This window comes from Tenrec ecaudatus, chromosome 5 (assembly GCF_050624435.1).
Source record: "Tenrec ecaudatus isolate mTenEca1 chromosome 5, mTenEca1.hap1, whole genome shotgun sequence".
Classification (NCBI taxonomy): domain Eukaryota; kingdom Metazoa; phylum Chordata; class Mammalia; order Afrosoricida; family Tenrecidae; genus Tenrec; species Tenrec ecaudatus.
Genome location: NC_134534.1, coordinates 30,292,548 through 30,304,768, shown reverse-complemented (window position 1 = coordinate 30,304,768; position 12,221 = coordinate 30,292,548).

Sequence of the window (12,221 nt, the reverse complement as noted above, 5' to 3'; positions counted from 1 at the left end):
CCTAGCATCCAAGGAAAAGAAGGGAATAAAGTCCGTAGCATGATGTATGACATCCATACAATAGTGACAAGGAGACCCGCTTCCTGAGGTGTGGAGGATTTTTTCCCCTTTAAGTCTCATGAAGGCAATATTCTGAAATCTCAAAAGAGAAATACAAATGAAAAAGTATTTCACCTTATCCTCACCAAATAATATATAGTCTTATTTACATTGGCTCTGTTTGTTGCATAAAAGAAGGTTAGCCTAGCCCATGCCTGAATAGAAAAGTACAAACTTTATGTAGCTCAATCCGCAGGGCAAGTGATACCCCAAACTTCCATCTTTAAATATTGTGAAAGACATAGGAAATGTCGAGGCACGCAGTGTCCCAGGCTGTCTCAGTCAATGAGTAAAAGAGGCGTGACTACTTATATGCCCCAACGCACTGAGGGGAAAAATGCACCGTGCATACTTTGGATGACTTTTCTTATAATCTTCTTGGTTTGCCATTAAAATGTTTCTACTTTATTCCCTGAACAAATATTGAGAGTACATTCTATGTGCTGAAGGTAGAGTAGGAAACAAAGCAGCCATGGTTGCCTGCCCTGAGCATTGAGTGCAGGACCTGGATGGTGCTGTGTGTTAGATGCTGGACTGCTAACTGCACCGTCGGAGGTTCAAACCCACCATCCATCCTCAGGAGAAAGATGAGACTGTGAAGGATCTACAGTTTTGGAAACAGTATATAAGGTCACTAGGAGTTGGAATCAGCTGGATGGCAGTGGGTTTGGCTTGGCAGTTGTCGGTTAGTTTAGGAAAGCAACAAAGGTGCGAATTGTATAAACGGATTTTACAGACTTTGAGTTTAACTTTGAATGAGATGTGTAGCCATCAACACATTTTGGTCAGAGTGAAAATTTTAAAAACTGTTTCATTTGTTTGTTTATAAGTCTTCATTCATCTCCTAGAAACATGTCTCACATAAAATTTACTAATCCAGTTGCCATCGATTGAATTCTGTGTGCCAGTGTAGAAATATGTTCCATAGGTTTCCGATGGCTGTTATCTTTTGGAAGGAGGTCACCAGATATTTCTTCCAAGGTACCTTTGGCTAGATTTGAAGCTCCAACAGTTTAGCTAGCACCTGCGTATGTTAGCAACCCTGATTAACACATATATAAACAAAATGAAAATATTTTGCTGTCCAGTCAATTCTAGTTCCTAGCCACCTCATCTGTTACAGAGTAGAATTGCTCCATAGGATTTTCTTGACTGTAACTTTTTTGGTTGTTCTTTATTTATAACTTTTCTTTTACCTCTTTCTTTTGTTTTTCTTCCTTCCTCCCTTCCTCTCTTTCCTTCTTTCTTCCTCTTGCCCTCCCTTCCTTTCATTCCTGTAGTGTAAACACACGTTTACAAAACAAATTGGTTTCATAACTACAATATTGACAGAAGCAGATGACTTTACTCCATAGTACATGGACGTGAACCAATACCCTTTAGATTAGTAATTGATGGACAACCATATTAAAGGGTGAAAAAGAATCATTTATAATATCATGGATATTTTAAGTCAAATGGAGATTTTATTTAGCAAGTTTGTAAGTCATAAAAATAAAACATTAGGGAAATGATAAACCCATGCTTCAAGTTCTTATCTGTGTACCTCTTCTAGTAAAATGCTATTTCTACTTCTACAGATCTTGAACACGCATTCATAAAAAGAAGCAGGCATGATTTTCTTTGTGCCATCTAAGAGTAGTGAAGAGTTGAGCTGGTTCCATTGCTTGAGGAGTTCAAAACTGTTGTACTGAAGGTATTCTAGGATATTTGAATTTATATTTGAAAGATTGGTTTCGTGTGACATTAGCTTTTTAAAAAATATATACAAGATGATGTCATTCCCTTCCCCCAACACTATGCTTTGAGCCAAGAAGGTCTGAATGCACATGATAGCACCACAGTGCCACACTGCAGTGAATAGGCCCTCCCTCGACAGGACTCGAACGCCTGTACAGCAGGACTACTCTCTTTAGGATTTCATTTTCTCCTACTAAATAAATTTGCCATTTGAAGAAGAGGAAATTACTCTATCTCCACCCATTCCTAGTGCATTTGAAGGTGGTAAACTTGTCATTTTGAAAGCTCATCAGCTTGGGCCTTTACTCGAAACACCACATTTTAAACATCACTAGCTATTATGCAAGCTCCAACTTCCAAGTGGTTTGAATGTTAGGAACTAGCTCTTAAAACCAAACCCACAAAGTGCTGAAGGAATTGTAAATCATTCTTTAATTGTCAACCACCAAGGCTCTTCAATTAAGAAGAGTCAAGAGACTTTCCAATTGTTCAAGTTTAAATGTCTTATTGAACCGAGCTTCAGCGTGGGGACAAAACATTCTAAAGAAACAAGTAATGTAATAGCGCCCATATTGTTATGATTATCACAGAGGCCCGTTTTATATTGTACCTCAGGACTTGGAATACAATGGAACGACTAGTCATCACCGATGGAGGTGAGAAAGAAGCTGATGATCTGAGCAGAGCCCAAGGGAAGTTGGCTAGCTGATCGAACACCAGACTTCCGTGTAGATACCTAAATAGTTTCCCCACTTTTATTTGAGGTGGTTAAATCCATCTTCAACATTATTTCTCAAACACATTAGGATATTGCTACCATATGTGTTTCCATTTTTTATTACTGTTCTTATAATCTACCCAAATTGAATTAAAAATGAGGGTGTGAATTAAAATGTGGGAATTCTCTATTCTTCTCCTCCTTTAACACCACATCTGAAGGACAGCATTGCCCCATGCTGATTCCTGCAGCACTTTGTAGGAAGCTTCTATGCAGCCCTCATTTGACATCCTCAGCTGACTTCTGGACAACTGCCAGCCATATTCTTGACTGAAAGAAATGGAAGGGTTCAGCAATTTGAAAATCAAGGGTTTGGGATCTATGAACTTTTTTTTAAATAACAAATTCCCATACCAAAGCCAAAATTCACCTCATTGATAATCATCATGTTTCTAGCATTATATTTCTCTCAGTTCACTCCCTGTAAGACATTTCTGATGAGAAGCCACATGAAGCTACCCTGATGCAGCCAGAGCTCTGGGAGCTGGAGGAGCCACTTGGAGACCCCTGCCAGCACCAGGATGCTTACCATGCCACTGGATCCACAAGACTTCCCATCCACTGGCCTGTGATCTTCCTGCATTCGGTGTCATGTGTTTCATGAGTCTGAAGAGGACTTTATAAATTGGTATCGGACATATGGCTAATATTGGACTATGGAAGTGATCTGGACTGGGCTGTGATATTTTCTCAATATTCAGTTACTCTCGTATATAAAGCTATTTCTTATACATATACGCATGTTTATGAATTTGTTTCTCTAGTCTACCTGGACTAACACAATATTGTTTTGAAATTTTGTCTTCATAGTTTTAAAGTATATGTCACTTGAATGAAGAGGGAATGACATGTTCTTGCTATACTATTTTACAAATGACAGTAAATCACTTAATTATGTAAATCACCACTTGTGTCAATTTGTTGTATGCAGTGGTTTGCCTGTTGCTGTGATGCCGGAAGCTGTGTCACTGATATATCAAATACCAGCAGGGTCACTCAAGGTGAACAGGTCTCAGCAAAGGTTCCAGACGAAGAACAGACGACAAAGAAGAAATAGATTGTCCACGTAGGAGGACTTAACCACTGAAAACCTTTTGATTAGAAGCAGAACATTGTCAGATACTGAAGATCACATGAGCAGCAGTTGAACACTGTCAAATACAGGGCCCAAAGATGATCACCTCTGGTTGGAAAGTGCTCAAATATGATTGAGAAATAGATGGCTTCTCAAAGTAGAATTGATTATTGTGGACAGAGTAAAACTTTGGGGGCCATCATTTGCTGATATGGCATGACTCAAAATAAAGAGGAAACAGCAATAAATATCTATTAATAACTGGCACTTGGCCTATAAAATATGAATCTAGGAAAATTGGAAATCATCAAATATGAAGTGAACCATATAATGATCAATATCTAGTGATCTGAAATGGACTGATATTGGCCAAAAAGCATGCTTCAAGATTTATCTTGAAGTAAAATGCGGTTGTGATAAGACAATATCTATCTGCATTCAAGGATATCCAGGCAATACAGCCATTATTCAAACTTACCCACTAGAGTACTAACTCTGGTAATGAAGAAATTGAAGGATTCTACCAACATTGTCAGTCTGAAATCAAGATGCACTGATAATTATTTACGATTGACATGCAAAAGTTAGAAACAAATGGGAAGAGAAAGTAGTTTGGAAATATAGCCTTGATTGTAGAAATAAAGCTAGAGATCAATTGCATCCTATAATTTTCAAGAGTAATGACTTCTTCATAGCAAATACCCTTTCCAACAACATAAATGATGACTGCACACATGGACATCTCTGGATGGAATCCACAGAAATCAAATTGACTATATCTTTGGAATGAGATGGTGGAGACACAGTATCATCAGCCAAAATGAGGCCAGTGGCGGAACAGACCACCAATTTTTCAGGTTGAAGATGAAGAAAATTAAAATAGGTTCATAATAGCCAAAATATGACCTTGAATATATCCTTCCAGAATTTCAAGATCAGCTCAAAAATAAATTATTAAACACTAATGACAGAAAACCTGATGAGGTATGATATAACATTAAGAACATCATACATAAAGAAAGCAAAAGACCATCAAGAAGACATGAAAAAGAAAAAAGATCAAAGTGAATGTTAGGAGAGATTCTGAAACTTGCTCTTGATCATAGAGTAGCTAAAGCAAATGGAAGAAATGATGAAGTCAAAGAGATGAAAAGTAAATTTCAAAGGGCAGTTTGAAATGGCAAAGTAAATGTTATAATGAAATATGAAAAGATCTGTAGTTAGGAAATAAAAAAGGAAGGACATGTTAATTATATATCAAGCTAAAAAACTCAAGAAAAAAATTCAGGCCTCGAGTTGCAATATTGATAGGTTCTATGGGCAAAACACTGAATGAGGCAGGAAGCTTCAGAAGATGGAAAGAACACACATTCACAATATCAAAAAGAACTAGTTGACATTCAACCATTTCAAAAGATAGCACATGACTAAGAACTGATTCTACTAAATGAAAAGTCCAAGTTGCACTGAAGGCATTAGCCAAAAATAAAGCTCCAGGAATTGATGGAATACCAATTGAAAATGTTCAACAAGCCAATGAAGCACTGGGAGCACTCACTAGTTTATGCCAAGACATTTGGAAGATAGTTGCCTGGCCAACCAAATGGAAGAGAACCATATGTGTATTCATTCCAAAGAAAGGTGGCCCTCAAAATGTACAAATCAAAAATATGTCATGAAAGTAAAATTTTGCCAACGATAATTCAACAATAGTTGCAGCAGTCCATTAGCAGCAGGGAGCTGTCAGAAATTCTAGCTGGATTCAGAAGGGATATAACAAAGGACATCATTGGTGATGCCTGACAGATCTTGGCTCAAAGCAGCAAATACCAGAAAAATGTTTGCTTGTGTTTTATTGATTATGCCAAGGAGTTGAACTGTGAAGATCATAGCCAAGTACTGACAATGTTGAGAAGAATGGAAATCCCAGAACAGTTCATTGTGGTCGCGCAGAATCTGTACATGGAACACGAGGTGGCAGTTTGAATAGAACAAAGTGATACTGCAGGGTTTAAAATCAGGAACGGTGTGTCATAGTTGCATACTTTCACCATACTGCTCAATCCGCACGTTGAGGAAATAATCAGAGAAGTTGGGCAATGTGAACAAGGGGCATCAGGGTTGGGGGGAGACTTATTAAAAACCTTCACTTTGACACAACCTTGTTATCTGAAAGTGCAGAAGATTTGAAGTCCTTGCTGATGAATTTCAAGGATTGCAGACTCCAATATGGATTACAACTCAATGTAAAGAAACCCAATATTCTCACAACTGGATCATAGGTAACAGTATGGTAATTGGGGGAAAGATTATAGTTGTCAAGGGTTTTATCTCCTGTGGATGGATCCACAGTCAGTACTATTGGAAGCAGCAGCCAAGAAATCAAATGAAACATTGGCTTGGGTAAATTTGCTGCACAAGACCCCCTGTAAAGTGTTGAAAAGCAAAATAATCATCTTGAAGAGTAGGGCACATCTGATCCAAGTCATAGTATTTCCAATGACCTCGTCGACACGTGAAATTTGGTCATTAAATAAAAAAGATGGAAGAAGAATCAATGCATTCAAGTTATGGTGCTGGTGAAAAATATTGAAAGTACCATGACCTTCCAAAAGAACCAACAAATCCATCTCTTTAGAAGTGAGGAAGGCAAGACTACATCTCATGTATTTTGGACATGTTATCAGGGCAGACCTGTCTCTGGAAAAGGATGTCATACTCGCTAAATTACAAGTGCTGGAGCGAAGAAGAGGACTCTTAATGAGGTGCATTGACACAGTGACTGTTACAATGGGATCAAGCATAGCAATGTCGGTGAGGAGGGTGCAGGACTGGGTGGTGTCTTGCTCCACTGCACATAGTCACTATGAGTCGAAACTGACTTCACAGCACCTAACAGCAATAATTGTACAGGAGAAAGTGAAAAATTTAATATTTTTATTGGAAAGACTTGCATGTAGTATTCAGACCCTTAAAATTTTAGACTAGTAGTATTTTCTTGAGAAGGTTGAGAATTATACAGTTTGGTATTGTTGGATTGTTTGGATTTCTGGCTGCATAGACACAATACTTAAGAAACTTTCTGTTTTCGTTTTTAAATTTTCAAACTACATTATCGACACGAATTATGAACTACTTGCTCTCTTGGTGACGGCGTTTTGTTGCTAGGCGCCCTGAGTGAGTTCTGGCTCCCAGCAACCCTGTGCACAAGAGAATGGAGCACTGTCTGCTCCTGGCCAGCCTCCCAATCATGTCATGGTTAGTCGGTGGTGGCAGCCATGTGTCAATCATCTCTTTGAGTCTTCCTCTTTTCTGCTGACCTTCCACTTTACGCAGCAGGATGTCTTTTTTTCCAGGAACTGGTCTCTCCTGACAATATGTCCAAAGTATGTGAGACAAAGTCTGGCCACTTTTGCTTCTAAGGAGCATTCTGGTTGTACTTCTTCCAAGACCGATTTGTTTGTTCGTCTGGCAGTCCACAGTAGAAAGATTAAAAATCTTGTCCAAAGCTTGTAGACATGTCAGAGTTGGAAAGCGAATCCAAGACCAATATGTCATTCTTTTTCCTTCTCCATGCCCTCTACCATGCCACATACAAAATTGGTTACACATTTTATTTACAATATTCATATCGGGATTCTATTTGCATTTTTATTCCTCAAAAGCTACCCAGTTTTAGTTTTATTTGAAGCATTATTTTAATTTTTTTTCCTACAAATGATTCTTCCCTAGTGACAACTGAAACTCAAGTGATGATTACAATAAAAAAGATTTTAAGAGTTTTTCCAGAACTAGGGTCATTGGTGACACTTCCATAAATCACATGCAATCTCAACACAGACCATCTTAAAGAGAAGCCTCCCACTAATAAGCATAATATACAGAGGTTAAAATAGCCCTGTTGTATTTATCTTTCACTGTGTAGCTTACCACAACCAAATATCTGTCATCAACAATTATTAATCACCAATTTTCCCTGCATAGAATTTTAATAAAACATCTTATGAACCTAGGCTGGGGTGTGTTGGGGAGAGACACAAATGTGATCCCAATTTATAAAAGGAGATGGGGGTCCCTATTACTCCACCACATCTGTTTGCCACATGTTCATAAATCACATCAATGTTTCGAACATTTCTCCTAGCACCTTCCTATCACTCCAGTTTTATAGTTCATAATTCTACCCCTCCTGCCTGCAAAAAAACATTCTCATTATATTTCAGGCTTGACACTAACATTCAACTGAGCACTAGGTCCAGCAGCTGCAGCCAACGGCCGGCACATAGGCCCCTCCGTTTCTCGAGGTGGAACCACAGCAAGCAAATAGGAGGCAAAACTTCGTGTGAACTCGAAAAATTAGTATAAAGATATAAAACACTAACGACTGTCACTACTGGGCCCTCAAACTCGCCCTACATTATGAATCAGAATCCACGAAATTGAATTGCCACACGAAAGCTGCTACCTTGGAAGATGTTTTACTTTACAAGTGAGATCTTCAGAGACTTTATGCCAACATGTCTACATTCACTTTCGGCCCCCAGTCATGCTAACACATGTCTGGGTAAAGCTGCATGCGTTTCCTCCACAAGCTTGTCATCTCAGACACGATGCATAGCAGACAGAGCACCAAGATTCCAGGTGTGTGCTCCATGGGAACTGTCAGCTGACTGAGGGGGCGATAAGTAAACGGAGAACGTGGAGGGGGTGTAGTGTAGAGTGGTCCTCCACCTTCCTCGTGCCATGGCCCTTCATACAGTTCCTCATGCTGTGGTGACCCCCCAACATCAAATTATTTTCATTGCTACTTCATCATTGTCATTTTGCTACTGTTATGAATCGGGTGACCTCTGTGAAAGGGTCGTTCGATCCACAGGTTGAGAACCAATGAGCTATATTGATCTGAGATTTCTGGTCAATATGACTGTATGTAGTTGCATGCAGCCCATCCCCACCCCCCTTGCTCCAAACTTATAGTACTGAGGAATAAAAAGTAACAAAACATGCAAATGAACTAACATTTAAAACAGAACTGGAAAGCCTTTGTTCCCCTTTAGGTACTTCAAATAAACTGCACAGACTTGAAGGCACACCGTTAATGGGGACTGAAGTCGAACGGGCCACATGTACTATACCGAGATCTGCCTGGACCGTAACTGACTGGGCTTCTGACTTCAGAGTGGGAGACTGGGAGATAGGACCGGAGCTGCGCTCAAAGGTGGGGAACCACATGTACACTCCTAGCATAAAACTAAGGGTTGAGGCATGGAGGTGGGGGTGGTGCTAGAAATTTAGTTTCCTCCCTGGACTAGGGATTTTACAAGAAAATTAGCTGCCTGTCCAAGGCCATGATTGAAAACCAATATTTCTGGAAGAAGTCTGAATTCACTAGTGCTGATATGGGGTTGAATTCACACTGCTACACTTGGTAAAGAAATCTTGAGTGACGAGATTGTTGTACAAACTGTCCAGGAAACCCAGCGGTAAATGCAAAATCATCCACAGAAATGGCTTCACACTCTTGAACCCTGACACAGCTTGGGAAAGCAATTCCCTCTGGGGTTGGGTTCTCAGTCCAGCATTTAAAGACCTGAGGGAAAGAGATGTCTATGAGAGCCAGGAGTCTCAACAGAGAAGTCTCACAATAAAACCAATAGGAACTGGAGCAATTAAAAAAATTGTTTTAAATGTCCAAAGGCATAAATAAAAATAACAAGACATGCTTCTCCTTAAGAAGAAATAAGCGACCATTTGAAGAAGTGTGTAATAGAAACCCTAGAAAGGAAAAATATAATAAAATAAAGGAAAAATTCAATATCTGAATTTTGATAAAAATTCATAAAGAGAAAATAAATGAGTTTGAAGACAGGTCTGAGAAAAAAAACACCTGTAATGTAGCACAAATGGCTATTTAAAACATATACGTGTATATACAGTGAAAATTGTAAGAGGAAGAACTCAACCGAACTGCCTTTGCCTGAGTCTAAAAAATTCTGTGCCTTGGCAGGGTACAGTTTTACCACTTTTCTAAGACTCTTTTAGTGGAAACGATTTATTTTTCCCTTCTTTGACAGGTGTCTGCCTTAGACAGGTTCTGCGTCTTGCACGTTTTATGCTATGCAGGTAGGAATTGCAGTATGTCTCCACGGACACAGCAAATGCTCAAGAAGTCAGGTGAATGGCTCTTGCTACCACATGCATGTTTGGAAAAGTGGAGGCGCAGTGATACAGAGGAGGGTTCTCAATGAGATGGATTGACTTGGTGGCTGCAGCAATGAATTCAACAAATAGCAACCATGTTGAGGTGGCAGCAGGACAGGGTAGTGTTTCATTCTGTTGTGCAGAGTTGGTGTGAGTCAGAACCAGTTGGGTGCCACCTACCAGCAACAACAACATCGCCCTGACAACATAGCCCTGACAATGACAACATAGCGGAGACAGGAAACTCTCCAGCGCATGCCTAATCGACCTTATCTCTGGAAGGAGAGATAGAGAGTGAGGTAATATTCTGAAAATGAAGCCAACCAGGAAGCTTCACAGTCAAGGAAGAGATAGTTCTAAGTAGTATAACCTAAATGAAAAACCCACTCCTAGACACTCAATAGTGAAACTTTATCTCCAAGACATTTTTTTTAAATTGGAGAAATGACAGTTTATCTCCCAAAGAATGATGGCAAACATGTTCTCAGCAATAGACACTGGGAAGAGTGACATCCTATTTTTGTATCATGGATAAGAAATTATTTTCAGTCAATGATGCATAAACTAATGAACATTCAAGAGTGAGAGTAAATGTGCATATACTTCAGATTTGTAAAGACTAAGTTTTGTTGTGTCTGTGGTTCCTTACTGAAACATTAAAAAAAATACATATAGTCCAACTAAAAGGACTTTGAATTTAAAGGAAAGAGTGATGAAATGGGAAATCTCAGCTTAAATCTCTCTCTCTCTGTACTAAGTGATTGGTAAACATAGATGATGGCATGTGAGATCTGAGGGTAAAGTCTTGTAAGATCTGATTTTATGAGTCCCTGGTTGGTGCATTAACTTGCTTACTGGCACATTGCAGATTTCAGGTTTAATTCTACACAGAGGTGCCTAAGAAGAAGGTCCTGAAAATCTACTATTAAAGTATCTGCCATTGAAAACCCCATGGTGCATATTTCGACTCTGACACACATGGGGTTCACATTTATTTATATCATTATAAGAGAAGAAAAGAGCTACTCATCTACCACAAAACACACTGTTAAATGTGCATTAATATTTAAGAGTAGCTATTAAAGCAATGGGTGACTCACAAACTTATCAAGTTGTCATTTTTGGTGGTGTCGCTTTTTTTTAAAAGAGTTTTTTTAAAGTCAAGATAGGAAAAAGCACAATCAAAACAACAGGTGGATCAACCATTCAATGGCCTTGGTTTTCTCACGTTACAATAGGGTTGTACTGACCCCTAAAAACAAAGTATTACATGCATTTTGAAGTTTAAACTATAACTATCGATAAGATGACTTATGCATAGGGTATTTTTGAGTTTTAATTAAGAATTAAAAAATAAACCAGGATTAATACATAAGAAGGAACAGAGTAAAAGAGGTCAATAATCTTTTGCTTATTAGTACAATTATCACTATTATGTTTAAACTTCATGAAGTCAGTTGAGAAAGTTCACCTAATTTGTCTGAATCATAGTTCTAAAGTATGTTGCAAAAGAGACCAGGAAGAGATTGCAAGAGAACTAACCATGAAAAGAAAGCTGCTCTTGCTGGGTTATAATTTCCTATCCTTCACTGACAGGCAGTTTGAAGCAGGAGACAGGAGTCAGAGCAACAAACTCATTTGACATTTATCATATAGAAATATAAGAAATTATAAACACTTCAATAAAAGAGGGAAAATAAACAAAACTTGGCAATTGAATTAGAAGGGATTGCAGAGATTCATTTGATAGCTAGCACTTCTATTTTTCGTTTGTAAAATAGTGATTGGAAATTCAACTTTGACATAACGCCGGAGAGACATTAAAAATATTTTCTTCAAGCTTATGGTGCCTGCTTAGTAAAAGAAACAACATCGGGGACCTTAAAGACTTGAAGCTAAACAAGTGGCTATCTAACAGGGAAGCAGGAAAGCCCACATGGAAGAAGCACACCAGCCAGTGTACGTTCAGGTATCAGGCATCAAAAGACCCCAAACAAACAAACATATTGATGCAAATGATGGGGGTCAGAGTCGAGACCCAAAGCCCATCTGTAGACAATTGGTCATTCCCTCAGCAGAAGGGTCGCAAGGAAAGAAAGAGACAGCCAGGGTGTAGCACAGCACCGTCAGAACACAACATTCCTCTAGTTCTTGAATGCTTCCTCCCCTCACCACTATCATGACCCCAGTTCTACCTTACAAATCCGGCTAAATCGGAGCGTGCACACAGGTACAGATAAAAGCTCCAGACACACAGAATCCAGGACAGATAAACCCCTCAGAAACAGCAATGCAGTAGCGATAAGATGAGAGTAGGGGGAAGGTGGG